The sequence below is a fragment of the Saccostrea echinata genome, unplaced genomic scaffold (genome assembly GCF_033153115.1).
Source record: "Saccostrea echinata isolate AGI-Se365-2 ecotype Australia unplaced genomic scaffold, CSIRO_AGI_Sech_v1 ptg000081l, whole genome shotgun sequence".
In the NCBI taxonomy this organism is placed as follows: Eukaryota; Metazoa; Mollusca; class Bivalvia; order Ostreida; family Ostreidae; genus Saccostrea; species Saccostrea echinata.
The window spans coordinates 320,798-346,645 of NW_026889830.1; the positions used below are offsets into that span (position 1 = coordinate 320,798).

General features: G+C 32.9%; 2 long non-coding RNA genes across 3 annotated transcripts; both read right to left on the reverse strand.

Annotated features, from left to right (window-relative positions):
- Positions 1–3,204: 3,204 nt before the first annotated feature.
- Positions 3,205–25,438, reverse strand: LOC133176713 (uncharacterized). 2 transcript variants are annotated; one of them, XR_009719543.1, is made up of 5 exons: positions 25,374–25,438; positions 18,624–18,719; positions 15,178–15,282; positions 14,867–14,964; positions 3,205–3,913 (listed from the first exon to the last, which is right to left on the reverse strand). It is a non-coding gene; the product is annotated as an uncharacterized LOC133176713 (long non-coding RNA). The 2 variants fall into 2 exon arrangements; XR_009719544.1 differs by lacking the exon at positions 3,205–3,913 and adding an exon at positions 11,092–11,124.
- On the reverse strand, positions 21,806–22,949 carry LOC133176812 (uncharacterized). The gene is made up of 3 exons (XR_009719553.1): positions 22,877–22,949; positions 22,183–22,258; positions 21,806–21,842 (listed from the first exon to the last, which is right to left on the reverse strand). It is a non-coding gene; the product is annotated as an uncharacterized LOC133176812 (long non-coding RNA).
- Positions 25,439–25,848: the final 410 nt, after the last annotated feature.

Here is a 25,848-nt window from a genome sequence, read left to right on the forward strand (position 1 = left end):
AAAATCTTGAGAGGAATGTTAAACAACATACAATCAATCAATATATAGAGAGTATAAGCCCAGAGTAGCTTGTTCTGATATCCACATTTAACTCTCAATGCTGTCGCCCACATGGTGCAGTGGAAAGAGCCTATGCTCTAGAGTCGTGGAGTAAGTTGATCCTTTTGTCACATGTTTGAATCCCACTGTGGGACGTAGAGACCAGTCCTTCGTACAAACAGAGGTCCAGTGTCGCAGTAGATGCTGGCATGAAAAAAATCCCTCACTGCCCATTGGCCCTGAGTGCCGAGCATAGGTCATTTGCAGCTCTCCATCGGCAAGTGTTGGCATCTCCATATGAGTGAAAAATTCTCCAGAGGGACGTTAAACAACAAACAAACTCTCAATGCCCAAAACAGTTTAACCTAAAAGTGAATGCAGACACAGATTATTCTTTAGACCAAGTATAGTATACTCCATATTGTTTTGTTGAGGACACAAAGTTCACAGTGGACATCAAGTAGTTTTTCCTGCTATTTATACCCAGCTTCTTTTAAACCATATAGTCACCGAGCGCATTCACTTTCCAACTAATTGATGAAGTTCTGACCTATGCCTATATTTGTTTAAATTCTTTCTGATTTAAGAATACATTTGACCAGTTGAAACCAAGAGTACATGTACTACATAAAATTTCAAGGTTGTGATTAAGATTCAGTAAAAGTTATGCCCCATCCAGTATAGCAATATGTGGATGCCATGTTCAATATACCCGGTACATATTTGCTATCATTAAACTTGCAGAGACCATGAATCAAAATAATTCAAATACTTAAAAATCATTTTATTTTTACTGCTAGTCAAAATACAGTCACTCAAGCATATCCTTTGTTAATTTGAAAAAAAAATGATAGTTTAACATTTATTATTAATACCATACCAAAGCACAAGATATTGCACTTCTTACATAATCCAATGATTCATGCTGTGATTTTACCTATTTAGATGTTTCTTATTTACAGTTCAGTATACATGATATACCAGTACAATGTGACACTAACCTAGTATCAATTAAATGGATCATTACTATTCTGTTTTTAAAAAGTTTGCAGGGTAAAAAGTATAATAAAATAAAAATGTTGATACATTTATTGATTGCATATGCTAAAACCTTTTATAAAATATCAAACATTGTATCATAACAGCTTTTACAAATTAATTCAATACATTCAAAGGTACAAAAATCAAATTATTTTCATCCACAGTTTTATCATATTCAGTTGAACAACAGCTACATCTATTATATAAAATGTATGGTAGTTGGCACTGATGGTATATATACAGACCTGTCTACCCTTTTCATTGCGAGGGTGTAATTTCAAGACTCAATTAAGTGGAATTTATGAGGTAAAGGCGTAATCCTTTATGTTTCCCTACTTTGATGTTTTGCAAAGCTACTACATTGTCTGAATCAACCTGAAATTGTACATCATTGAACAAAGCAAGCATGAATGTTTCTTTTTCAAATCATTTATAGACAAAAAGTCCCTTTGTTGTAAAAACTGGTATCGTAATTGCAGTCAAATCAAACTTATTTATCTAACATTCCTAATGAACGTTTGGAAAAAAAATTAGCAAATCACATAATTCAGAGTTTCAATCGCATATTCATACAAATTCTACATTATTCCGCTATTTCGATTTTGTTTTTCTTACATTTACTTGTCTCTATGTTGTTCTTAGCAATGTAAGAATAAACCGAATTGAAAATTAAACTGACTTTACTTATTGCACACATCATTCAAAAGTTTTGTTTCCTTAATTTTGGCATGCAACCTGTTTAAAAGGCATAACTACAACGTGTATTACGTATGTTGTTTGTATCATAAATAATCATATCGTGAAGAACCGAAACCCTCCATTAATTAGTATTAATTACCTTCTCGTTTTCATTAAGGAAAGCCTTTACTTTAACTCCAAAGTTAGCCTTTCATTAAGTTGTTTATGAAAAAATATTTAAAAAGCGTAAAATTAGTTTTCATGGCGTAACAGCGTAATTTTGTGGTAAAAAGCGGAAAAATTACGCCAAAAGCGGAAGGGTAGGCAGGTCTGTATATATCCTGAGCAAAGAAAAAACATACCTAATCAAAGAATACAAAGCTCACTTCTATAAATGTTATCTACTAGTAAGGCAAAGTCTCACTTAACAAACACTCTGGTAATGTATATCACCTGGATCCAAAATCTATGCAAGTTGGTCTGGGTTAGATTTAACTGCTCAATAACCCTGAAAATGTATGTTACATCCAGCATCAGAAGCAGGATACATCATCTATGTTTACTGATCACCAAAAAGTATATTGTTACTTTGAATGAACCTTCTCTAAAAAACTGGTCATTAATCCAGAATATCTAAGTCAAATCAAGGATTGGTACCCTGAAACATTTACATGTACATACATCATCTTTGCAGGTTTGTTCAACATAGAGTTTATAATTACATGAGAATAGGACTGCTCAAAACACTTAATCTTGTGGAGTCCCCCATGTGGCGCAAAGGATAGAGTTTGTAATCTAGAGTCGTGAGTAAGGATTTAATCCTTAAGTCTCAGGTTCAAATCCACTGGGGATGTGGGGACCAGTCCTTCAGATTAGACCATATAAACCGAGGTCCCGCCTAGCAGTTGATGTGGGCACAAAAAAGATCCCTTACTGCTCAAGGCCCTGAGTGCAAAGTATAGGTCAAATTTTGCAGCTCTCCACCAGCAAGTAGTGGCATCTCCATATGGATGAAAAATTCTTGAGAGGGATGTTAAACAACAAACAAACAAAAACAAAAAAAAAAAAAACACATGAGGAAAATGTAGATCAGGTCAAGCATCTGAAGTAAATCTGTTAATGTGCTTTAATCCATGCAAGTTTGTCCAGGTAGAGCTTAGGAATGAACCTTGCTCCTTAAATTTTAACTGGGATGACAATGCTAGGTATATAGTGAGAACTCATCTAGACTGTCCAGAAAATCTAAAAAATATTTAGCAATTTCTTACTTGCATGATTTAAAAAAATCTGCAATCTAACATTATTTCAAAAAAAATTTCAACACATTTTCTAATTTTCAACAAATTCAATGCACTATGAGACGATTTAACATTTCTTAACCACATACACTGTACTTAAAGTGCAATATACATGCATTATACTGTATGTTAAATCTTTACCGTTTTCTTCAAGTACTCTAATAGTATATGAAATATGAAGATTACCAACAGTGATCAAGCTTTAAAGTCCATTGAAACAATACATAATTAGAGCAGAGCAAACAGACTCTAAAAACACCAGGTGCAATGGAGGAGAAAGCATTTTCTGCCATGTGCTCCTTGACATGATTGGGCAAATGGAAAAATCCACAAACAATTCAGTGTAAACAATTTTGATGAAAAACATTAGTCAACATTCAACTTAATGATCGATTGAATTTGCTATAACAATTAATTTACACGTAAGTGTACACACATGTATGCATACTAGATGAATTATTTCACAATATCCAAAATTGGACAATAATAGTTTCTAATCTAGCTAGACAACAGGAAATTTTCATTATTACTTAAATTACATGAAACTATTGAAGTCTATGAGATACAAATTATATCTAAAAATTATACACATTTTAACAAGTGTTTACAGTTTAGTGTATTTATTATACACAAATGATGACTTAGTAATTATGACTTACTAGTAAAGTCCACAGATTGACTTCCAGATTTCAGCTCAAAGGCTTGAAGATTTTTAGTGGCTCTTTCATCATTTTTTTTTTTCACTGAATATTTTCATTTTTATTTTCAAGACGCTGTTTTTGTTGAGGTCTTTTAGCAGTTTGATGCAATCCAAGAACTCCAAGGGCAATTTAAGAACTCCTGAATTTCTTTCTTACCTGGAAAAAATAAAAATTTAAAAGTTTAAAATATATTCAACTTACATGAAGAAAACTAGTAAAACTAGTGATAATGTAATAGACCTTTCAGATGTTCCAAAGCAGCTACATGTATCTAATTAAAAAATATAAAGTTTGAAGTATTTAGAGTCACCTGCATTCTGAACAAGCATAAGGAATATGTGTATTTGACAGACAGATGAATGAATAGACTGATCACTATAGAGCACCTTAGTCTTTTTTCAATAATCTTTATATTAGTGAAAATCAAATAGGAACTAGAGTGTTTCAAGGAATGTATATGTCACCTGCTAGGTATCGTCATTAAAGAGGTAAATAAATCTAAGAGTGGTCAGCTATTAATTTAATATTAGCATGGAGGTTCAAGCATTTGCCTGCAAGGAAAAAAAGGACCCAAAAGTATTTAAAAGACTGGGATAGAATCTGGCAATCAGAGAAAATATGGTTCCCCAGTCCTCAAATGAATAATTTAATTAAAATTATGAGGAATAACTATTTATCATTTTATTAATACACATGAAGGTGCTTCCAACAATCCTCGGAGGAAAGGAATTTCAGACTGTCTTTACTTTAATTGTCACTTTGTCAGTCAACACGATTCATTGTGGAATACTGATCCCAATGTATTTTCATAGTATTTAAATATAAGTTTGTGTGGTAACTGAATTTCATACAGTTTCAAAGTATAGTATCATGAGCTCAAAAACATATATAAATGCTAATTATCAAAACCCTGCCTCTCAAAATTTTGGAGATATAAGGTGTGACAGACGGACAGACAGACACCAGGTAAAGTGATCTCTAAGTGTCGTTCTGCTCTGCAGTTGACACAAAAATGAAAGTTAGTGAATTTTTGACCATGTATATCACTTCAGTGATGAAAGGAATGCTGAAGTGGTAAGTCTATCCTAATTATTTGAAAATACGGCAACCCCATTGGTCAGAATATAATACATATGCTGTCCATAAGATTCAACAAATTTTGAATATACAAAGAGCAAAGCCATACAATGTGGTAGGGGTCAGCCGACATTCGTGATTTTCTATAGTAAATCGAGGACGGTCATTCATTTCAAAGCTTTTGTTTATTGTCAGCCTAACACTGTACAAACTTGTGCGATTGACAAAAAATGCATTATACATTTATAAAACTTGTATGAAAGTAGGAAATTTGTACATGATTAGGCTTGTACTTAAAATATTAAAAATGTATGAAAAGTTCAATGTTTTTCCTATAACAAGCAAGAGCTATTTACCTGTATGACCTATGTTGAACTCACCCGTGGAATAAATTATTTAAAATACTGGTAGTCACGTGAGTTCTACCCCGGTAAACATTCCTCAAAGATGCTCACTGTAAAACATAACCACGTTTTGTATCATTATATTGAAGTCAAGCCGCATAGAGAAGTTTGTATGTTTTTGGTTTTAGGAACACGGGATGGTTAGGAGAGTTTAGTGTCGTTAAAATGTCATCATAAATAAAAGTGTCAACCATTTTAACATTCATGCAAGACAATGGTACTGGTATTGAAAGCCACCTAAATACACTTTTTTTCATTTTAAAATTTAAAGGAACTAATGTTAATACTTATTGTATTATTTCAAATGCAAGCATGCAAATTTCTTAGTTTGATCACTATGGATACAGGTATCTATACAACTTCATTCGATTTTTTTCTCGGGTAAAATAGCACAAGAAGTATCATTCGGCATACGCGCCTGTCAATGATCCACCATCAGATTGTTCAAGTGTCTGATTTAAATGTCTCCTCCCCTTGATTTAAATAAACGAAACTCAAAATAGGTTCGGTACGACTTTTCCGGAATTGGGGTATCTATAAACATTTAAAAAATTTCATTTGTTTCAAATCCATGCTGATTTAGGTGATGTTTTAATGTGATTTTAATTAGAAATGTCCACTTGTGTTTACTATTACCAAAAGAGAACAATTTGGTAATACATTCTAAAGTAATATGGCACTGAAAAAGGACCCATTAAGCATTGCTTAAGTGCACTTGTCCTTGATTTTTTAATACAGGCTTTTGCATTTTACTTAATATATTTTCTTCCTTAAATGCATGTTTGGTGTTGATATAAAAGACATCTATGGAAATGCAGATCATAAATTCTCTTTAACTAAACGCAATCAACCGGAACTAAACCTCATTGTAAGCACACTTTGTTCGAGGACATGAATCATTCACTTTGTGTTACTCGATACTGCAGGTGTCATGAAAAAAAATCATGCCGAGCAATAATTGCTGTGTTTGCCTTTCAAGAACATAATGACATGTAATAGTACTGTTGTGCCAGTGGGAGAGATACTGTTCTATGCAGAGTAGATGCAGTTCATTCCTCGGGAAAAATGTGTGCATTGGCGATATGTTATGCTAAAAATGCATGAGGGTTTTCAGATTAGAAAAGAATGTGGTAAGGTCAGTTAAGGTTTTATGATCCATTGCCATTACTCAGTCAGACATCAAGAATGACCCTCAAATAAAGGATGTATCATTCTGTAAATACTGAGGTAGGATCACATGAACACACAGTTGAGTAGAATGAAATATATCGAGATAACAATCAGTATTCAAGCTCAAAAGCCCATCAAAAAATACAAAATAGGAGCAGAGCAAATACGGACCTCCAAAACATCAGAGGTGGGATCAGGTGCCATGGAGGAGTGAGCATCCCCTGCAGACTAGTCACACCCGCTGTGTGCTCCTTATGTCACGACTGGGAAACAATAGAAAATTCCATACACAATTCAGTGTGTAAATAATGGCCTAACAATAAGTATGAAAAACGTCAGTCAGCATTTTACTTAATGATAAATTGTATTTGCTGACAAGGTCATTGTATCGACCATAGAACTTACAAAATGATGACTTTAAACAAGACTGCTGATATTCTTGTTTCAGCAATTTGTTTGTCAATAACTTACCTCCTTTTAAAAATTGTTCATACATAGAGGATGTTCTTGCGTATCGAATCAACTGAGAGATATAAACCCCGTATGCAGGTGATGAAGGTATATTGCTGAATAAGTAAGGGAAGTTGATGATTGAAAAGTTAAAGTCATCACGTTTATCATAAAGCTTGGTTGTTAGATTACCATTAATGTAGAACTAAAGCAATACATGAGAAACAAGAAACTACACACGTGACCTAAAGTCAGTGACCGGAACATATATCGGTAAGCTTTTTCTAAAGACTGAACCAATATTGGTCCTATAGGTCATCTTATATTTTTAACTAGAAGTGTTCCTTTGATATACTATATTTTACTTAATTTCTATAGACTTACTATACCCTGAAAAAAAAAAAGGAAAACAGGAACTACCTGTTTAAATGACCCCGACCACCGAGGTTAATCTAAAGTTTGTCCCTGCCTACCTGAAAAACAGACTGCCTCGGGCAGTCAGTAATTTCCAACTCTGGTTATGAGATGCTAAATGTTAAATATTTACAATTAAATGCTTATATTTACATTTTTAAATTCATCATAGATTGAGAAAGTCGATAAAATCATTTCTATATTAAGTCTGTATACTGTATAGGGGGAAAATAACTCGCGGTGTTAATATTCGCTATATTCATGGTGTGAATAAATCCGTGAATTCAAGAAACAGTGAATAAGTTTTCAATAACCTACATGTTATATTTGGAAATTTGAGAATAGACTACGATAGGTAAATATACGTGCAGTACATGGTCATTTCAGTAATTACGAATCGTACTTGTCATTCAATTATTTTAATTATCACGCTTGACATTAATTTAGATCACCCAGCAGATAATAACCTGTATTTGTAAAAAAAAAAAAAAACTGTTTTAATAGCCAACGCTACATGTTTCATCAATCAAAACACTAGGGTCATGGGTTTTGAATACCCGTACGTAACTATGTTACGACGTGTATTTCTTACCTGCATTATCATGTTTTTGTCGACATTTTGGTTTTATAAAATCATTCAAATAACTATCGAACTTGCTGATGTATATATAAATCTACCCTGTTGTTCGTGAAGTGAATACATAACGCTGATTAATGCCTTCTAGCTATGCTATGGATTACCGTAAGTTTTGGAAGATAAGACGATACTTTTTTTCTCAGAACCACTGGGGTCGTCCTATTTAACGAATCGTCCTATCTAAGGCTCAAGTTTACGAAAAATGCCCCCAAATCAGTAAAATTAACGTCAATTTTAAAGGAAATCTGTGCCATTTTCGTATTTTTTAAAATTATTTTCCCAAAAAATAAAATAAACAAAGAATTAATTAATTATTTATTTCATTGATTTCTTACAAAATAAGTTCCATTAAATATCCGTCGATGTACAAAAAACTTATAATATCATCTAGTAAATAATGTCTCAAAGTAGATTTACAAAATGTTGTGTCCATCTTGTGAAGTTGGAAGTCGCAATCGTTTACTAAAAATAAAACCGCAACCGTATCAAAGTTTAAAATACGGAAGAGTTTTTCACAATCGCAATTGTAATCTTTTTTTTTTTTTTACCATTTATTTGTAACGAATAATTGAAATAGTATACCTAAATATTTTTTCATTGTCTTGTGATATTTATTTACGAGTAAATGTAAAATGCGTGAAATAAATTGTTGCCAGTAAATTCCTAAAATTATTTACTAAATACACCGCTAGTCATAACTATTTTGTTTTATATCCCAAGGGGTACACTGAATTATACAAAGATTGGCTTCTAATATAATTTTCATCGTCTGACAGATAAATGGATATACACTGTGTACACAAAGGTGTTAACACCTGTGTTGGTTTAAACACCCGAAGGGCATGATTAACAGATCCACGTGCCGTTACAGGGGTATTAATACATCATCGAACAAACAAAACAGTGAAATTCATGATGACTGTTAAATTGCGAATGTACTCTCAATTAAATTTATTTTTTACAACAACATCTCAAGCAAAATTAAAGCATGATAATATGATTAATTTCAATTGCTCACAGTTATATGTAATAGTCAATTGCGTGTTTTAGCAAATCCCTGGACAAGAAATATAAAAATGGCGGTCTTCGAAGTTAATATTGTACCCCAGTAAATAATGTCGGAATAAAAGAATGTGTTCACGATGTTCTAAAATGGAAATAATTATTGTTTGATTTCGGGTATTTCCCTAATTATAGCTGTTGTATACTACTGTATTTATGTGTTTAACGACAGAGTGAAACTACGACGGCATTTAACAGGCAAGTTCGAGAAAATACGTTACATCACAATTCAACGAAGTTTTAGGTATGTTTGTATAAAACACTATTAAAATGCTGTACTCATAAAAATACCAGTTTATTTTATCAATACGTTAATATCACGGGTTAAGTTAGAGAGGCTTACATGTTCTGATACGTAGTATCTACGTAAGAATCTCTAGAAAATCGATATACAAAGCCTCGTCTTATCTTCTGAGTTCGTCCTATCTAAGGATTTTTTAAAAATTACGGCTGAAAATCAGCCTTTCGACCTATATATCCCATCGACATATACCCCAAAACTTACGGTAAATGGATATAGACATTGAAGGGAGGTACATGTAACCTTAGTTATATACCAATTCCGCGAATTCAACAAACCGCGATCGTGTCAGAGGAGAAAAAAACATGAAAATTACAACCCCTGAAATTAATCCCCTATACAGTACTTCAACCGAGAAATTAGTTGAAACTGGTTCCAGAAAAGAAGCTGAAAATGTTCAATAGTTTACAGACAATACTTGACACATGATGACTGAACAAGAACAGATAGCAATAAGTAATTTAAATGACTCAGGTGAATTATAACCTGTTCAATCTTAGATCCATCTTTTTTCTAACAAGAGGGTTGATCCAAAAGTTCATGGAATTTAATTATTTCTAAAATTTTATTGTGATTTGATGAAAGCAAACAATAGGCATATTTATAATATAGAGTCATTATGCAACAATACTGGAAAATTTCACTACGTTCCAATTACCAATAAGGTCACATGAGCTTTCTGAACACTGATAGTTGTAAAATCCGGGGGAGACTTCGACGTAACGTCAAGTTAAGTATGTCATGTCATGTTATAGGAGCATCTCACCCTCATGTTCAATTCAACTAAGTAATTCTACAGAATATTCTGCCTTTTTCTCCTTTTTTCTCTCAAGAAAAGCCTGGGTATCCACCAATCGACTTATCTTTATATTACATTCATATTTCAAAAATACTCCCCATCTTTCCATATGATGTTCCAATTCAGTAGCAAAGTCAAGCACAGTACGTCAACGGTCAACATCTATCAACGCTTAATTTGTCTACGAGAAAAACAGACCCTCCAAAAGCAGCCACACCATGGAAGTTCTATTGTTCTTAAATTTCTCACGCCACTGGAAAATCAGTTGCTAAATGCATTTTTCTCCAGCCTGTATCAGTAGTATACCCCATTAAGTCAGAATGTTCCTAAGATTTTAACAAAACTTATAACTTGACTGAAATGTGACGTTCTCTAACAATTAAAAGATGAACAAGAAATCATCAACTAATAATCTAAATATCAAGTTAAATCAGTAAAACTCTCACATACAGGTATATTAGTGGTCAAGCAATCGTAATTATGACAAAATTCTCATTTTATTTGCCACTTGGTGCAGGTTTTTTCTTATATCACGTATTAAGAATTAAAATGATAATGAACAAGTAAATGTCTCCCCTGCATTTTAAAACATCCTTTGCTATGGCAACTGCCATAGAGTTACTATCATTAAAATTTAAAATATTTTTTTATCAAAAAAATTCAACAAGTGTCTATATTCTTATTTGTAATTTTCAACCACTTTCACAAATAAATAAATAAAATAAGAAGAAATTCCATGAACTTTCGGATCAATCCTCGTACATGTCAGTCATTAAATTTATATAATATACAGTATGCATAAGGGAGACCAAATGTATTATTACTGCATTAAGGAGACCAACCACTATCCATATGTAAATCAGTATTCAACCACTTTCACTAATAAATAAATAAAATACGAAGAAATTCCATGAGCATTTGAATCAACCCTCGTACATGTCAGTCATTAAATTTATATAATATACAGTATGCATAAGGGAGACCAAATGTATTATTACTGCATTAAGGAGACCAACTACTCTCCACATGTAAATCAGTATTCAACCGCTTTCACTAATAAATAAAAAAAAATATGAAGAAATTAGTGATGAGACATCAGTTAATTTTCATAATCGATCATCGGTTGGAATCGGTTACTGCTTCTGATGCGATTTCACCGATTATAATTGGATTTCTTCATAGTTTTGTATACAAAAAGCAGACTATTACAATAATTTTATTTATTTCTTTAACATGAATATATAAAATACATAATATATTATTTTCTTTGTTGTTTTGCTTCTTTTACACTTTCTAGACCTAAAAATATTTACAGTGGACACCCAACATGGCTGCCTAGCGGCAGAAAACGAACTTCAAAAAGTCGTAGGGGGAATTGATCACTCTATATTTAAGGTAAATGTTGACTAAGTTGCATATTTTATATCTCAAATAAAAGACACAATTAATATTTTTTGAATAAAAAGAATCAGCTGATTGATCAAACCAAAGAGCAAACACAGATTTGGCAGAAAAAAAAATTCACCCGGGGGTAAATTGAATGGGTCGGTCGGGTTATTACAGGAAACAAAAATAATTTTTTTAGGCCCTATATATGCATCTTCGGTTCTTAATCACCTCTGCTTCGTGCTAGTTGGCTAGTATCAGATGCAGATGCCATTTTCTTTCGTTAAGAAGAAATAAATTTTAAACCAGAAATGGATAATTCCGGAATGTATTGTATTAGAAGTATGTTTCCAATGATCGATTATGAAAAACTATAATCGATCATCGGAATCGGTAGCATTTTTTTGTCGACAATCGATGTTTTCTGATTATCGGTACAACACTAGAAGAAATTCCACGAACTTTTGGATCAACCCTCGTACATGTCAGTCATTAAATTTATATAATATACAGTATGCATAAGGGAGACCAAATGTATTATTACTGCATTAAGGAGACCAACTACTATCCACATGTAAATCAGTATTCAACCACTTTCACTAATAAATAAATAAAATATGAAGAAATTCCATGAACTTTTGGATCAACCCTCGTACATGTCAGTCATTAAATTTATATAATATACAGTATGCATAAGGGAGACCAAATGTATTATTACTGCATTAAGGCCAACATTTTTTTTATTTTCTGTTTTACGGGAATTTTTTTCAAAAATTTGAGTCGGGGGGTCGAAATAAAAATAAAAGCTCGAAATTTAAGCAGTCGGTCAGAAAAATAAAAATAAAATGAAAAAATGCAATAAAATTTTTTATTTTTAATTAAGGTTGGAATTTTATTTGTATGACCTTAATTTGTTAGAAAAACAGTGCTATTTGAAAAACTTATGTACATAAAACACAGAATTGGTACTGTTTTGGAACTATTTTAAATTTAACTTTCTCCTAGATATTTGGGGCAGGGGTGCATTTCTAGTATAAAACTTGCAGTTTCTAACATTAACGCAAATCAAACATACAAATCTATAGTCTTCTCTCAGTTGTCAAATATCATATTGTCACCACAGGAAACCTATAGGACTTCTGTCACACCCCTCATAAACTTTTCAGAATCTTTTATTTTTCGGTATTCAGCAAATTACAAGATCTGAGGATTTTGGACTAGTTCTGGCAAAGTTATGGAGAAAATACAGTGAGACATTCAATGGATCAGCTAAAATAAATTAATTCACAGAAGTGCACATGAGACATGAAAAAAAGAAAAGTTGTATAATATTTTTTTTTCAACGCACTTCCAATTAATATATACGTAGGTGGAAAAAACGTACCACAATATCTCTATTGAAAACATATTCAAACTTCCTCAATCTGTAGTATATATATCTTTTTATCCTTATATTTTCTTTCTGAGCATGCTAACTTTCAATATAATTGTAGAAAATACACATCTTTCCCATAGTATAGACATGTAAAATACACATGACAATATTCTGTTTACTGCAGAATTTAAAAATTTAATTGTTGAAAAATGGTTCTAATCCACAACTGTTGAATGAAAAAAGAAACCAGGTCTTGAATTGAAATAATATTTGTAAGGGTGTATCAATTACAACAGTACTTTTCCCTAGTGGTAAAAAAAAGTTGTTTTACTAAACAAGAGCTATACATATACACTACATCAGCTGATATGAATACGCTGAACAATCAATGTACATTAATTTGTTACATAGCACGCAAAATTCCATAAAGCGACAAAAAAGGAGATAATGTCTTGTATCAATCAAGCATATATACTGATATATTTTCGTAGGTAATTCTGAATTCCAATATTTGTCATAAAACGAGTGAAAGTTGTGACTCGAATTTCCTCAGTCACGCCACTTTCTACCAGTTCTACATAGTTCTAGTGTTCTGTCGTTACTTGTAAAAGAAAACATTTCTGTCTTAAAATTAAGTTTAAAAAATCTTCAAGACGTATTTCAATATATTGAAGCAATTGTCAAAGATAATACGTACTCAGAACCTTTCAAAACAAACGGTTGACAGAACCTCGATTTCCACGTGGCCCTCCGCATGACATTTGATCAAGATCACTGATTCGTCTATTTCATTCAATCTTTCATTAAAATTTATACTTTTTCTAATATATAACATTGACACGTCACTTTTTTAAACTGACTATTTAAAAACACGTGAAACCCTCCGATTCTGACATTTTGGCGCTATGCTGTGCAGTGACTCTTCACGCAACGAATACTGTTATTGGATAAATCTATTTACCTCAGCCAATGACAAATCGCATTTTGAAAGGCTTGTAAAAAGGTTATTTATATTTCTTTTGTTTTTTCAGAAACTATAAATAAACTATTGGCGGGAGAAATAAAAATGAAACTTGAATTGGGAACTTTTATTTTTATTTCATTTTAGCCCAAATTAGGGTCGGCGCTCCCGTAAAACAGAATATAAAAAAAAGTTGGCCTAAGGAGACCAACTACTCTCGATCCACATGTAAATCAGTATTCAAAACTTGAGATTTTAATACCCTAATAATTTACATGTTTAGTTACATGAACTAAATCTATTTACCTTTGTCATAATGCAAGAACTGTTTTACATTCAGCCAACTTTAACATTACACATGCATACAGTGTATGCCATGCATTAGGAAGACCAGATGCATTATTTCAACATTAAAGAAACCAACTTCAATGGAACAATTAGACAGTATTCCAAAATGTTCATTCCAATACCATGGTATTTTCCCTTAATTTGTTTGTATTTAGATGACTTAAATCAATTTATCTCAGCCAGAATTGGAACAAAAAAACTAATCATAAAAGTGGCCAAACACATGAACAGACAGATGGACATGATGATTCCTATGCTTATATACACCCAAAGTTGCCAAAGTAGAGCAGATGCAGTGGTTAGAGCATCTACTCTAGAGTCGCGGAGAAAGAAGCTGATTCTTACATCGCGAGTTTGAATCCCACTGTGGGACATGGAGACCCGTTCTTCAGATGAGACAGAGGTATTAACCGAGGTCCCATGTCACAGTAGGTGCTGGCTCGATAAAGATACCTCAATGCTCAATGGCCATAAGTGCTGAGTATAGGACAAAAATTTGCAGCTCTCCACCGACAAGTGGTGGCGTCTCCATATGAGTGAAAATTCTCAAGAGGGACGTTAAACAACAAACACTATACACCCAAAACTTTGTTTGCAGAAGATTTTGTGATACATGCTTTACAAGTATACATATTGTTCATAAGGGAATAAAAATGCTATAATATATCATTAAGGAAAGCAACTGAACTTAAATGTGCACTTCTAATTGAACTAAACAAAATTACCCTTTGTCAGAATGTAGATTTATAAACAGGAAGGCTGTTTTTCTTAATTTTTTCCATGTCAGATTCAGACTGTTCTTGAAAAAATTCTGGCATACACCCTGTAAAAGTGAACAGTGCAGATAATAAAGAGCTTCTAAATAAACTGCATAATATTTAAATGATCCACTTAAAAGGGATAACAAATGCATTTAACTCCATCAAGGAGACCAACTGATATCCATATATATATAAATCAGTACATGTATTGTAATTGTGATATTTTAATATCCTAGTAATTTACATGTTTAGTTTCATGAAATAAATCTATTTACCTTTGTCCAATGACCAATGAGCACAAGCACTGATTTTTCCTCTTTTTTCTTAACGGAATCACCAGGGCCAGTCTGCGGTCCATATGATTCTGGCATATGTACACTCTGTAAAATGCATATTTGTACCATGTACAGGCATATGAACAATATTTCTATACTACATACATGCATCATTAAACTTAATAATCTTTTTTTCCCAAAATTCATTATTCATAGTGTTTTGCTGTTAGCAAAATTCAACAAAAACTATACCGTATATATACTTGCCTATAAGGTGGTCCACCTATAAGTCAGTTGTATTTTTTGAGGTTATTTTGGAGGGATTTGCTATTGACCCGCTTATAAATCAGTACAACTTTTTGCCAGAATCAATTGACAATTTCAAATCAATGCTCTGATGTTTTAACCTGGTTTCAAAATACTAATCTTTTTATGACTCACCTATAAGCTGGACATAGAGTATATACAGTACCTGCATTATACATGCATTAGGAAGACCAAATGCATTATTGCAATATTAAAGAGACCATTGTGGCAAATGAAATCAATGTATGAATTGTATTCAAAACTACGGGTGTACTAATTTGTCTGAAGTATATCATGATATAATGTGATACACAAAGACTTTAACAGGATATGTACATATACCCACATGCCTAAATGTAACAACAGGAATTATCGTTCTACAATAATTTACTGAAATTGCCAATATGAATAAACAAAAGCAAACTTTGTTTCGATTGTATGAACTTTAAGTTTTCTTTTTACACCACGGTCAGATAATCTAACTATCCCCTGGTTGGCTACTGGGTCCTTCGTTAGATTGCCTTATCGAACATGATATTTACTGAAGATTTGATTTTTGGTACTGACTTTTATACTCAAAATAATGTCTTTAATTGTTTAATTTCTTGAGTTCAATATCACTTTGATGTGTTCAGTGTTTACTTTGATATGTAATGATGTGTATAAGCGTGTATTTTCGATAATTTAAATTTCTAGTACAGTAATCGTCCCCAAGCTGCTGTTTCATTATCGTGTCATAGTATCTCTGAGAGTGCATTTTATTAACACCTCCAAATCACCTGGCCTGCGTAATTAAATTTAACTACCAAAAACAACAGCTTGGGACTAATAAGGTGTGATTATCAGCAATGGTCCCATGAAGCCTGTGCTAGACCTAATGGAAACGTTCAACAGACCGTAAAATTAGCATAATGGGATTATTGTGTACTAAGGTGTGAATTCAGCGGAGCGAGAATTTGTTGGACTTCGAGATAACGCATGTGTTTATAGCACTTGGGACCGTAAATCTACTTCGAGATAAGCGAGGTATTCGAGATTTCCGTGTTCGAGATACCGGGGTTTTTTAAAATCATAAATATAATAAAAACGGCCGGGACCGTTGATTCACTTCGAGATATCCGTGGTATTCGACATACCGGTGTTCGAGATACCGAAGTTTACCGGTATATCGATACATATCTAGATTAATGAATATATCGTATCAAAAACAAGAAGCCCATGGGCCACAATGCTCACCTGAGCACATTGGCTAGGAAAAAGCACAAATCACTTCAGTATTGAAAAGTTTAAAGGGGAGGGGGCTTGGATTTTGAACTACCTGAGGATGCTTCCATATCAATATAACAAATGGCTTTACTGTTCTTGAGCAGAAGATTTTTTAAGATTTTTTTCCTATAAATTCCCTTTTTAAAAATTTGATCCCCCATTGTGGACCCTCCCTAACCCCCCCCCCCCCCCCCAATCATTTGAACAAACTTGAATCTACACTACCTGAGGATGCTTCCATATCAATATGACTAAACATGGCTTTTCTGTTGATGAAAAGTTTTTTTCCCTATATATTCCTATGTAAAACTATGATCCCCCATTGTGGCCCCACCCTACCCCCAGGGGTCATGATTTGAAAAAACTTGAATCTACACTACCTGAGAAAGCTTCCATATCAGTATGACAAGACATGACTTTGCTGTTCTTGAGAAGAAGATTTTTGAAGTTTTTTCCTATGTATTCCTATGTAAAACTTTGATCCTCAATTGTGGCACCACCCTAACCCTGAGGGTCATGATTTGAACAAAGTTAAATCTACACTATCTGAGAATGCTTCCATATCAATATGACTTAACAAGGCTTTGCTGTTCTTGAGAAGAAGATTTTTCAATTTTTTTTTTCTGTATATTCCTATGTAAAACTTTGATCACCCCTTGTGGCCCCACCCTACCCCGAGGGGTCATGATTTGATACAAACTTGAATCTTCACTACCTGAGGATGAATCCATATCAATATGACTAATTGTGACTTTGTTGTTCTTGAGAAGAAGATTTTTCAAGATTTTTTTCTACATATTTCTATGTAAAATTTTGATCCACCCATTGTGGCCCCACCCTACCCCTGGGGGTCATGATTTGTACAAAATTTAATCTACACTACCTGAGAATGATTCCATATCAATATGACTAATTGTGGCTTTGTTGTTCTTGAGAGAAAGGTTTTTAAAGATTTTTTTTCTATAAATTCCTATGTAAAATATTGATCCCCCATTGTGCCCCACCCGACCCCCGGGGGTCATGATTTGAACAAACTTAAATCTACACTACCTGAGGATGATTTCATATCAATATGACTAATTGTGGCTTTGTTGTTCTTGAGAAGAAGATTTTTAAAGAATTTTCCTATGTATTCCTATGTAAAACTTTGATCCCCCATAGTGGCCCCACCCTACCCTCGGGGGTCATGATTTGAACAAACTTGAATCTACACTATGTAATGAAGGTTTCCCATAAGTTTCAACTTTCCTGGTCCAATGGTTCTTGAGAAGAAGATTTTTAAAAGAAGACACCAAATTTTCACTTATTCTTAATTATCTCCCCTTGGAAGAGGGCATGGCCCTTCATTTGAACAAACTTGAACCCCCTTTACCCAAGGATGCTTTGTGGCAAGTTTGGTTGAAAATGGCCCAGTGGTTCTGGAGAAGAAGTCGAAAATGTGAAAAGTTTACAGACGGACGGACGGACGGACAGACGGACTACGGACAAAATGTGATCAGAAAAGCTCACTTGAGCTTTCAGCTCAGGTGAGCTAAAAATGAGTAAAAAACAATTATTATTTTTATAAAATTCATGCATAATGATTTATAAGACTTTTTTGACAGAATTGTTAAAGAATTCAATATATTGCATATCGCATTAAAAAATGTCTTTCTTTTTTTTTTTTTTTTTTTGCTCAATACACAGCCCTAGCAAAAATGATATACAACAAGGACTTTGATTGGATTATTAACATTCATACGATTGATCATAATTATTAACTGTTATTGCACTTTCATTTTCAAAATATTGTTAGGTACATTGTTTGTTCACTCTTTTGCATTGATGTTATAATTTATAAAAGAGTATTTTAGCAGAAAAAATTATCAATTTACCTTTCTTGGAATAAAGACATGTTGACCCTTGAGCTGAGATTTTCTCTCTTTCCATAGATTTGTTACACTGGGGTCCACATGATTCTAGCAGAGACCCTGTAAAAAAGGACTTAACTATGGAAAAGCATGAAGAATATATGCCTATTATACATATCTTAAATTCTAATGAAAACAATGTTTTTAATTAAGATCCATATATTTCTAATGATTGACATAATACAAATTCAAAATAAAATATGCATGTCTATATTATACACTGTACCTTAAGCAGACCAATTGCATTATCACATCCTTCAGGAGACCAACTTAAATCAATGTTTGAGAACTACTTGTGAGAACAATAAATTTGTCTACTTTACAGTACTAAATGTACATGGAATCTATAGGATCATGTTACTTTAACTGGCCTGCCTTAGTTCAACACAGTAATCTAACAAAGAAATTGAGCCAAAACAACATTTTAAGACTTTTTGAACAGTGCATGTTCCTATCATTTCAAAACCATTACACTGTACCAGTAAAAATGCTAATATAGGAAAATGATGACAATTAATTAATATTGTACTTTCAGGTATATTAGATGAATTAATCTGATTTGTCAAGAAACATTTTTTAAAAAGCACTATTATCCGCTGAATAATGAAGCCACGCCCAGTGTCGCAACAGTCAACATTGCTTGACGACGGGTGATATTCCAAAAAATAGTGACTGCGCAGATTTATGCACTCAAGGTTCACCATTATTTGTATAAAACATTCAGTATAATACAATAAATATTGCATGTAGTTGAGTGTAATATTGAAAATTTTCACCCCTCGAAAACCAAATACGTCAAAAAGGGGATGGGTTTCTTTTCCAACTTCTACATAGTTTCGCCCCTGCAAAAACTGGTAAAGACCTTCGCAGTACAGTTAAGACAACATTTTCTATAAAAAGGCACCAAAAACGAGACACTTAAAGTTCAACTGTCTTATTTTTTATCATGAAACTCTATCTGAAATATCTTAATGGCTTTATGAAGAGTTTGTCCATCGCTTTTCACATCGATATTTTTTGTCATCATGTGACCCTCTACAGTCACGTGAGCTCCGATTTTAGGTCAAAATATGAAATGTCAAATTTAACCTAAAAGTGCAAGGGCAAGGCAAACAATATTTGAATTGCACAATGTTTCATTGTGTTCCTTGGTATCTCTCCTATCGAAAAACTGATGCTCATTCAGTCAGATTTCTGAGATATTTAAGTTATTCATTGAAAACAAACACCAGTATTCAAAAATAGGGTAATTTTCATCATTTAACCGGAAATTTTAAATTGCCTAATGAATTACAAAGAAATGAGCATCACTTTTTAAAAACTATACAATAAAATAAAGAATTTAAAATAAAAACCTACCTCTTGGGTTGTCACCTTGCCCTTGCACTTTTTGATTAAAAATTGAAATCTTAACACATTCATTCTAAATATAGTTTTCAAACGCATCACTGACCCATCATGGGAGATAACTCTGTGGTACTTAATAGAGTTTGTGTACCTCTCAAATTTTAAACAAATAACACCTACGGACTGTGCTTGGCTTTATTTCACTAAATCAAAACGGTATGCATAAAAAAAATCCTTGATTTCACTTTGTTTTGTATATTTTATACGCTATACAAGATGTATTTGACACCTACCGCATTTCCTCCGTTCGTCAACAATTAATAGGCCTAAAATTTGCCGCAACATCCATCATGTAAATCAATTGGAAAATGTCCATGGTTAAAAATATTGAAAGATTCAATCATTTGTAATAAAAAATAGATAACCCCTATCAATGATAAAATATTTATGCCCCCCAGTAGACACACAGAAAAAATATCTCCAACAGATTTTTTTTTTTTTCCATATAATATTATTTTAGTTACCAAACCTTCAACTGTTTAGGGATTCTAGACTACGTTAAAAGTTTTAAGAACAGGAGGAAGGGATGGGGGTGCTTACTACTGTATTTAATAACCTGCTTTTTTCTTTCTACAGATCTGACCCCCCCCCCCCTTCTGCATCACTAGTTTGCCTCTGGCTCCTTTGATACCATATATATACATGTACCTTACTTGCATGTTAAAAATAAATTATTAAACAATGTTGACATCAGGTTTTACTTATTTGGGTATTGTAGCACAAATCACATTTGGGGGGAAGGGGGGGGGCGTAAGTCTAATTTTTTGAGTTATTATCAATCCATGCGCAAACAAGATAATCATAGTAAAAACTTTGTAATCAAGAAACAGATACTCTGTAAAAGAACAGGTGAACACAATTAATATACATGCTGAAATTTAGATCTTGTTTTTTTTCTTCTTTTTTAACTTTCATCACAAATATAATTAATTTCAATTATTAACAAAAATAATGTTATATTTCAAATCATATTCTAGTGGATCACAGCATTCAAAGGTTGATATTTTCTCGAAGATCTTTAAAATAATTATCAATGTGTTGTAGAAGAATTACAAATTAATGAATGTTTTATTTGGTTTTGGCAATGATTTAATAAAACATTACAACATTTTTTAATAAAGACATGATAATATAAAAATGGAATCGAAACAGTATGAAATAAATTATTTGAAACACAAATATTTGCTGGATGGTATTGATATTTTTTCTCTTCTCACAAATCTCTCACTTCCCTCCCCCCCCCCCCCCCAATTTTTTTTATTTGAAAATGATGTGTACGCACCTGCGTATTTGCGTACAGGCAGCTACGCGCCTGTCAGAATACATGCAAGTAAAGATATTCAGACCTTAACAACCTTCAAACTTTCACACCATTGTACTGTTAAAAATTCAAAGTATTATTTATCTAGAAAATTTATTTAATTAAAAACAGCTTTTCAAATTCAAAGGCAGGCTGTGAAGGGATTTCTGAGCAGGTGAAAAAAATATTTCAAACAGTCCACAATTCAGACAATTCTTCTGGATGAAATCAATTCTGAAAACAAAATGAAATACCATTACGGAAAGTTCACTGAGGTTTTAAAAAAGTGATACTCAAAACAATGCATTGAGTAACATGGAAAGCATATACATGACTCTACTGTTTTTATTATCAAAACATTTCAATAATCTTGCTAGGAATATGTATGGTTTATAGCTAATATGGAGCATACCTTATTATCTTATTGGTGCAAACACTTGCTGCCTGAATGAATTGTCCAAATTGTTTGGGAGTAGCTACAACACAATATATATGTAATGAGTGAAATACATAATGATTACTATTGTAGAATGAAATGACACTGCATTGTGCAAAACAAACCATGCTATACTATATTTTCTGAATTTCATAAAATAAATGGAAACAAACTTTTGATACAAAACTTATCTGGGAAATTAAAACCTATGACATTTGCAAAAGTAGAATTGGTAGCTATACTTAATTTAAGTAAAAAAAAATTAAATCAATATACTAGAGATAACATTTAATTCTTTCACCTATACACAATTCTAAAAAAAAAATATTTAACACTGGCATACTATAAAATTAATGTGAAATGCTTTAGTGTGATCATACCCAGTGGAGAAATTGATGCATCTATTTTGATAGTTCTGTCTGATGTAAATGCCAGTTTTAACCAGTTCTGTGACAGCTACAATGATAAAAGAATTATAAATATAAACACTTCATAAATACATGTACATGTATATACATGTACATATAAGACTGATTTAATGTACATGTAGTCAGACAAATGAAAATTCAAATATTTTATCTTCATTAATGTAGAATATCTACAAATTTACAGCCTAGTGATACAGATAGATAAAAATTCTACGGATGAATTTAAAATATGAACCACTGGTAAAAATGCACATATTTTTGATTGCCAGAGGTATAAATTAAAATTTATAGGGTCTTATACTCTTGTACATGTATGTACAGTGCACATACAGTGTACACTGTGCAGTTTGACTCCACAAAATATACATTGTGTGACTACATCTAAATTATAATTTGATATCATGACGTCCTGTGCTTATATTATGTTACATGTTTGTATATGTATGCCAATGGACAACATCATGTTTAAAAGTGTGCAACTTTCATAATGTGTGTGTGTGTGGGGGGGGGGGGGGATACACACAAGGCACTGCATTACAGTTTGTGACGGACTGTAATGATATATGTTATTGTACATGTTCACAATTATTTTACAGCGCTGTAAAGAAAAGTATGTCTACATGTTAATACCTATGCGTATACATACCTTAATGAACAGAAAGGGACCTAGGGAGGTAGTGCGGATTGTCTCAGTTTTCCATGATTTCCCGAAATAACGTCATCATCTTCTCATCGAAAAGATAAACAAGGCCCAGGTCTCTCATTTTATCCCTATTCTCTTTAAAGATTGCCTGATTGTTGCATTTATCCACTGCATATCTCAGCTGCTGTCGCCACGTTTTTAGATGTAAACAACATTCCGTGTCACCGAGTGCAAGCGCTTGGCTGAAGCCGAATGCAGCCAAACGACACAATAAAAAGAGAATTATTTCGAAGACGTGTTGTTACTATATAAGAGAAAATCACTAATGTTTAGTTAATTAAACACGAAAATACAGACATTCATTACAAATTCTCGCAATCATCATTAAATAGTTTTTTTGAGCTCTATTTCCTTATATAGATCTATCAAGGCGGAGCAACTGTCATGACGTCAAACCTCATTATGACCTCATTACCATATTATCTTCATGTGTAGCCTTAACTGTACTGCGTTGGAAATGTTTAAACGGGCTAAGAGAAATCAAATGCATCAAGAGTACTTAATTGTTTTTACCCAAGTTACATGCCAAAAAAGATTCAGAGAGACGTCACATAAAGTTAATGTTGATTTGAACTGAAGTTAGGGTGTCAAAAGTCATTCACGTCCAAAAGTGACATTGATCATGTGTGGTAGATAATAAACTCCTACGAGCTAAATATGCTGCCATAATCAAGTGAGGATCTTTCCCTAATCCTATATATAAATCCATTTACAATATTATATGCACTTAAGCAGCTGTTTATGACATTGTAAAATTATATAAACAAGACCGGTTTATATAATTTATATCAATTTATATAATTAATAATATAATTTATATATAATTTTATCAAGATAAGTGTATGGGGTAGAGGGAGCAGACATTGAGAATCAATGTTGTCGGACCTCATGAAACTAAACAAACAGTCTTCCAAATAACCCGGGAGTCCAATGCCAGGGACCTGTTAAATTTGCAGCCGGGCATGTAAAAATTGCCAAATTACATGTCCGAAGAGGGCATATGTGAATCTTCTTTCATTGTATGATCTTTACTTGCCATTTATTCTGTCCTTCCCCCATTATTCGCTTGAACGTTGCTATATGTAATGTCGATGGATTGCCTGTCTACATTCTCGATACGACCTGTCAAATGATTGTCAATCTAATCATTGAAGTGTTTAGTTTAACCTATTTGTTTTCTCGAAGTTGCTTGCTAAATTACGAGATGTTCATCAATGCCACATACTGTGGCACTACAGTCATGATCCCATTTCTGAAATTCAGTTCAGCTAAACCGGCCAACAAATGACCAGCATGCAACTCAAAAGTTATTTATGAACAAAAACGCTTTAGAAAATGGCAATCACAGGCCATGGTTGGTTTACGATGCTGAAAAAATTAATATAAAACCTTTATACCTAATGGTTTTTTTTTGTTGCACAAAACTGGTAAATGTAAGAATTTTGAGTAGGACATGTACAAATTTGAATGGGCTGGGTAAAAATGATAGGTCTACATGCCCGAAGGGCATGTGCTGAAAAAGAATTGTTGTGAAGACTGAACTAAAGCGACAGCGCCGGGTGATCATATAAAGTCCCCTTTATTACATAATAATTTGGCAAATTATCAACACATCAAGCTAAAATTTCCAACATATCTTAATGGTGAGAATTTTTATTTTTTAAGTTGAAACCTCGTGACCTGTGAAAAAAATGAAATTTGTATCCCATCTAAAGTCTTAAAATGTATCAAGGTAATTTTCGATACAAATTTGCGGTTGGGGTTATAAATGAAGGATGAAACCAGAGACCTCGGAATGGAATACTCGGAAGTCTCTGGTTTTATTCTATCCCCAACTGGAAGTTGTATCCCATCTGAAGTCTTAAAATGTATCGAGGTAATTTTCGTGGAATAAATGAGTGTTTTACAATAAAGAGACTCGACCAGAGACGTCTGAAACGATTTATTTGACAAGAAAAAAGTCTCTTGAAGCGAACGATGTCATTTTAATGTAGGTTAATGATTGATAATGATACATGAACAAAATACGAGCTTGAAGCGGGGGTGCCTGAAATTGAGTTAGATACCTTGTGGTAAAAATAAGTAGGGGTGCACCGTATATGAAACAAGTGCCTGTGATTGATAGTCTGAAATTTCTCTTCACCTAAATATTAAAAGCTTGCAGTGATCGCTATAAATCTATACAACAGTCAAGTTACATACGGTAAACTAACATAAAAACAAGATTACAACAGTCATGATTACAGAAGGTATATTTTGAAGACTCTAGGTCAGTAGGTGAATGTTATGTAAACAGGTAAACACACGTGGGACAGTCACCGCAAATATGAACCACAAAACGACTTGTAACATTAAAATGTAAATATTCATCTGCACACAGATTTTTGCATAATAATAATAATTTTTAAAAAGTGTAAATTAAAATATAAAATAAACAAACCTCAAACCTTGTAACAAGGCTTGTTTCCCTACAAATCTTATTCTGGTTCTCTGTCACTGAAAATGCAGGGAACCAGGCTGCGTTATTAACTCGTACACAGATTTGTTGATACGAATAAACCTATAAACATATATACGAAATAAAATATTATCATAAAAAATGAAGAATTTCAAATTGCTTGAAAAATTATCTTTATGTAGTTTATAATAAATGGTTGTAATTGTTTATTAATTTCTATCTATCCATTAAAATTTGATACGTATATCAGCTTAATATGTGTTCGTCTGAACAATTATTGTTATTACACTCCCTGTCACATCTTCATAGTTAAGCCTGTAAGCATGGTAAGAAGGAATCAATTTCAGTTGAAGGGGACCAAAACCAACATTTTTCAGTTTCATTTGGTGGGGAGGGGGGGTATAAACCTCAAATGATCATTTTATCTCTGTCACTGAACTGCTGAAAATAATGAAGG